Source organism: Silene latifolia, chromosome 3, assembly GCF_048544455.1.
Source record: "Silene latifolia isolate original U9 population chromosome 3, ASM4854445v1, whole genome shotgun sequence".
Taxonomy (NCBI): domain Eukaryota; kingdom Viridiplantae; phylum Streptophyta; class Magnoliopsida; order Caryophyllales; family Caryophyllaceae; genus Silene; species Silene latifolia.
The window spans coordinates 103718279-103724157 of record NC_133528.1 but is presented as its reverse complement, the minus strand read 5'-3'; the positions used below and the strand labels follow the sequence as shown (position 1 = coordinate 103724157).

Genomic DNA, 5879 nt, shown 5'->3' with positions numbered 1-5879 from the left:
TTTTAAACAACTTCTTTACTTCTACTTTACCTTTCAAAACACTTCTCTTAATACTCTTGACTGCTTAATCTCGTACTTTGCTTTGTGGATTGTTCTCTACGCCGGATTCTTTTAGATTGTAATCATTCTCTTCTCCTTAATCTCAATACTTTGTTTACATTAATTTCTTGTTCTTTCATTATTACTTTTGTCCTTGTCTTATTTATGTTTGTTTGCTATTCTTTAATTATGTCTATAATTAGCATGTATTTTGTTGTTATTGTTAATTGCATTAAGAACATGAGTAGCTAATTCTCTTTATGTTAGGACTAGGGAATCCATGGTAGGATTGTGACGATATAGTGAATAGACTAGATAATTTACATGTGAGAATCTGTCCCCATAGCTATAAAACTGTAACACCAATTTAGTTGAGTGCACGCTTCTAAATTACATTAATCTGGTTAATTTTATTCCTGGATCGGAAGATTGGAATAAACAGACCTGCTGTGAACAGTAGACTACCCTAATGAAGACGGAAGTTAAGTTAGTGGAATTCTAGGGTGGATAGCGGACCGGAAGGACCTTTCCCATACCCTTCTCACAAGTAGATTGTCTAGGCTATTTGTAACTGAGTCGATAGACTACCATAGTGAACCGAAATCCTGACATACTCTCTCTTATTTGATCACTTTTATCACTTTTTCTCTCTTTACTGCTCTTACTTCACTTCTCTTTCCCTTAAACCTTTAGTAGTTTAGAAAACCAAACTAAAACCCCCCATTTGTGACTTAGATAGACGGACTACAGATAGATATCTTGCATCCCTATGGAGATCGACCCTACTTATCACTAGCTTCTGTTAGTATATTTAGGTATTTATTTTTGGTACAGAAACGACAGTATCAAATTTTGGCGCCGTTGCCGGGGAGGCAATAGCCCTATCTGTCTTGCTTGTTTCGTTTATCTCTATCTGTCTCAGGGAATTTTTATTCCTTGAGATAGTTCTCACTTATTTCTTTCATTGTTGTGTATGCCTAGGTCGAACAGGTCATAATTAGTTGTTGCTGATCCTGAGCCAGAGAGATCCTTTAGACATAGACTCCGAGTGCAAAGGAAGATTCGAAAGGAAGACTTGAGTACTTTTGAACTCGAGCTACAACATTTTCTTTTTGCAGAAGACCCGTCTTGTGATGAAGACAACTCTATTTCTGCTATCAATCCAGTAAAGATGCCTAACATTGCAAGTCACTCAGAGCCCACAGCTGCCTCGATTCCCAAAGATTTCAAACTTGCGATAGAGGATTGTAATACTTTCGATATTAGACCGTCCTATATCAATTTAGTCGAACGGAATCTATATCGGGGTGTGGCGGGTGAAGATCCTCAAAAACATATGGCAGTCTTTACTGACTACTGCTCTACCATTCCCGCCACTAAGGGAGTGACCCAGGATAAAATAAAGGAAGTCTTGTTTCCTTTTTCACTGACCGACGGAGCCAGGGAGTGGCTCACTGATCTTGATCGTACTGCAGCCGGTAGCACCAATTGGGAGACTCTTGCTCTTGCCTTTTATAAAAGGTACTTTCCTCCACAACGTACCAATCTTCTGAGAGGAAAGATTACGAGTTTCAAACAGGCACCTGATGAAAATTTTTATGAAGCTTGGTGTCGTTTCAAGAAGTTGGTGCGGTCTCTTCCTCACCATGATTTTGATCAGTGGTTTTTGTGCAACCAGTTCTACAATGGGTTGTATGATGACCACCGTGCTATATTGGATGCCTCATCTAATGGGCGATTTCAGAAGAACAATCACGATGATAAGGGATGGGGCATTATTGAGGAGATGGCGACCCATTGTGCTGAGTATGGGAACCCGAGAGATGGCATTCAAACAGTTCATTCGGTTGATAAGGCTGTTGTGACTCAGCTGGAAGCCATGAATGCCCTTTTTGATAAGTTAGAATTGCAAGCTGCTGGTGATCAACAGACGGTTCACTTGTTGACTAGACAAGAGACCGTTACTTGTGAAAGATGTGGGAGTAATGACGGTCACACTGTTGTTGACTGTCTGACAGAGAAGGAACAAGTCCTTGCCTTTCAGCAATATAGGCAAGGATGAGGTTCCTATTACAATAATAAAAGTGCAGTCCATCCCAATTTGAGGTGGACCAGTCAAAATGTTCTCAATCCTACTCCTCCTCCGCAGCAGCAAGCCTATGTCCCTCCTCATAAGGCTCAACAAGGCTTTCAAAAGCCTCCATCCTTTCCACCGCCGCATCAAGGAGCTTCCTCTAGTGAAGTTAGTGAGTTAGCTTAGTTGAATTCGATGATCCAATCATTGAGTAAGCAGATGCAAATGAGTGACCAACAAAAAGAAGCATCAATTAAGTCACTCGAGACCCAAGTTGCCTAACTCGCCGCTAGCCAGTCCACAAGAAAATTGGGTCATTTACCGTCTCAATCTGAGAAGAATCCACACGAGACGATAAATTTGAATAACCTACGAAGTGGTCTTTCTTATAAAGGACCCAAATTATCAATTGTTAAAGACATATCAGACCCGAGGAGTGCTGTTGCGGATGATGAACAGGCGTTAATTGCTGAAAACATGCTTAATCCGAAGAATATACTCGATCGACTGATTTCTGGTGGTCGATTGAGTAGAAATGCTGGTGATATTACTCGATCGAGTGGTTCTGAGGGTCGATCGAGTAAAGTGGATAATCAAGGATTCTACCGAGTTGCTGAAAGTCCTCGATCTAGTGAAAATTCTGGGGAAAGTATTCGATCGAGTGATATTTTACCTCGATCGAATAGTGCTGATAATGAGGAACTCGATCGAGAGGCCGAGAATGCTCGATCGAGTGAAAAACTTGTTTAAAGACCTCGATCGAGAGGTAAAAAGGTTCGATCGAACAAAAATGAGTTTGAACCCGTCGAGACATTGGAAGAAAGGAATAAAGGGCTCGAAATTCCTATCACTGTGCCCTTTCCAAGGCGATTGCAGAATAACAAGGCTAACCAACAATTCGGAAAATTTGCTGAGCTCCTGAAAAGCCTTCACGTCAACGTTCCATTCGGCGAATTGCTTACTCAGGTACCCTCTTATATGAAATTCATGAAAGAAATTTTATCGCGTAAGAGGCATATAAATGATCATGAAACGGTAGCTTTGACTGAAGTAGGGACTGCCTTAGTTCAGAATAAGTTGCCACCCAAGCAAACAGACCCGGGTAGCTTTTCAATTCCGTGTCATATAGGAACCCATTTGATTGATAACGCGCTATGCGATCTAGGTGCTAGCGTGAGCGTCTTACCTTTGTCTCTTGCTAAGAGACTCGGTCTGACCAAGTTTAATTACACTAACATGACCGTTCAGATGGCCGACCGTAGTATATCACGGCCACTAGGAGTTATAGAGGACATACCTGTTAAAATCGGAAGATTCTTTATCCTTGTAGACTTTGTAGTACTTGACATCCCCGAGGACACTCACACCCCTATCATTTTAGGGAGACCATTTTTATTCACTGCTCGTGCAGTGATTGAAGTCGGGGGGAAGACACTTGCATTCCAGGTAGGAGATAAAGAGTTGATTTTTCATCAGTCTAAATCTCGTAGGGCTCCCATGCAAGTCAACCTTGTAATGCCCTATCCTCTATTAACTCAGATACAGACACTCCAGCTGAAGATATTGAATACTGTGCTGTAATTGTAACACCTCCGCCTCAGACTAAGACCGAAAAGGAGGACCGTTCTTCTGTTTTCCTTTCTGCAGGTACAGTTAGAGTGGATGCTAGAGTTGACAATGGTCGAAGTGCAGTTAATGTCGATCAAAGTGATGGGGATGCCAATGTTGATGGGAATGTCAAGAGGAAGAAGAAAGTTCGGGCGTATGTGGATGCCAACTACTCTCCTTCCGTCAGTTCAAATTCAAACTCGTGGCGATCAAAGAGGACGGTCCGAGATGCTGAAAGGACCTCCTCCAGTCAGAAGCCCTCATGTGGGCTACTAAAGTGTTTTGGACAGTAAGCGGGGAATGCGCCATTGTAATAACTTGTAATTTTGAATTTCCGTTAAGACACTTTCATTGCGTTTTTAGACTGTTAGACATTAGATTAATTAGTTTAGCGAAAATCGACTATAGACTGCTTAATTCTGTGATTTGGTGTTGTCGGGATATGTTTTTGCGTATTTTTATGCAGGTTTGGGGAAATTAATTCGAATTGGGATGTGTTCCACAAGAAAACAACTCGATCGAGTACTTTTTGTACTCGATCGAGAAGATTGCTCTGCATAACTGTTCGATCGAGTGGTTTCAGACACTCGATCAAAATGCCAAAAATGAGGATTACTCGATCTAGAAGAAATCCGTTCGATCGAGCTGAATGACTACAAGAGTTCTCGATCGAGTGGTTTCAAATCACTAGATCGAGTGAATATGGTTATAACACATAGGGAGACTTCGTTTTCTTCCTCTATTTTTCATTCTAAGTTTTTATCCTCTAACTTATGCGATTTTTGTGCGATTTCCACCCCAATTTCCTCCCTTAATCTTCCCCTAAAACCAAATCAATCACCCACATTATTTTCCCTGCTATTATATTGACATAAACCCTCACTTTCCCCCTTAAAATTCGTCCTTGTTGCTTCTAATTTTGGGAATTAGGGTTTTTCGGGTTTTTCATCAAAATCCGTCTTTTGCCTTGATTTTTGTCGATTTTATTGCTTAATCTTGTGGGTTAATCATCAAGTAAGTATTTCCTTACATTCCTTTGTTTTTAATTGATTATTTTCGACATTATTGATGAAATAGGGTGCAGTGTAAACTATGGGGACAGACACAAATTGAACACTCACTGAAACAGACAAAGAGCAATGTTTAGGAAATGCAATAAACTTGAAGATTTTCGTAAAAATAATAAATGGACTTGAAAAATTATGAAACTTGGTGACAATTTAGTTAAAATGGTAAACTTAAATTGTGCCAAATCTCAGAATTTTACATGCAATCTAAGTATTTTTAATAATTAGAAGACAAGGCTGAAATAGGTGAAATCTCAGACAGTTTCTCAGGAAGACTCTTGCGACTGTTTTTGTGATATTTTCTGAATATAAAAGGGATATAATTATCAAATTTACTCTCAAGTAAGCACAGAGACTAAACTTAATAATTTGGAGAGATTAAGACTGAATTGTTCAAGCAAGCACAGAATCAACTCAAAGTTAATCAGACAATGCACTTAGAACAATTCAAGCAAGCACGGACATGTTCTAAGTAACACCATAGATCCTTAATCACCTTCTAAGCAAGCACAAGAAGATATTAAGTCTGACTTATAACTAAGACTCAGCAAAGTTAATAAGATTTGCAAGTTTTGAGAGAAATCTCAAGGTTTTTCATTAATCAAAGTCTTAGTAAAATAGACTGAGGAATGGTCCTTATATAGGCCTTCCTGTGAAGTGTCAGTAGAAAATAAAACCCTAGACATCTCCATCCAAGGGCTAGGATTAAACTTAGGAAGCAAACAAGAGTAGTTGACTTATTTTACAATGGATACAAAAGAAAGTAAAGCAAACTGAGTAAAACAAAAGAGCTGCAGGCATGATAGTGACAGGCTGCTCATTGACTGTTGCATTTCTTTGGCTGATTGTTGAAGGACAAATAATTTTGGCTCATTCACTAACTGTTACTCTAGGTGTTACCTGATGAATGCTGGAACAGGTCAAGAGTCCTTTGTTGAGAGTTTTTCCCTTGTTTGGCCAAAAATGGCAATTCTACTTTATCTGAATTACCCTCTTACAATTTGTTATTCAGTCTGGATTTTTGTGCAATCTTTTAGGAAATTGGCCTGGCTCCTTAGGGTTGATTTAGTCTTAGTTGAACAAGGACTCAG

General features: G+C 39.7%; 1 non-coding gene across 1 annotated transcript; it reads right to left on the bottom strand.

Annotated features, from left to right (window-relative positions):
• Positions 1-1583: 1583 nt before the first annotated feature.
• Positions 1584-1692, bottom strand: LOC141650249 (small nucleolar RNA R71). The gene has a single exon (XR_012546292.1). It is a non-coding gene; the product is annotated as a small nucleolar RNA R71 (small nucleolar RNA).
• Positions 1693-5879: the final 4187 nt, after the last annotated feature.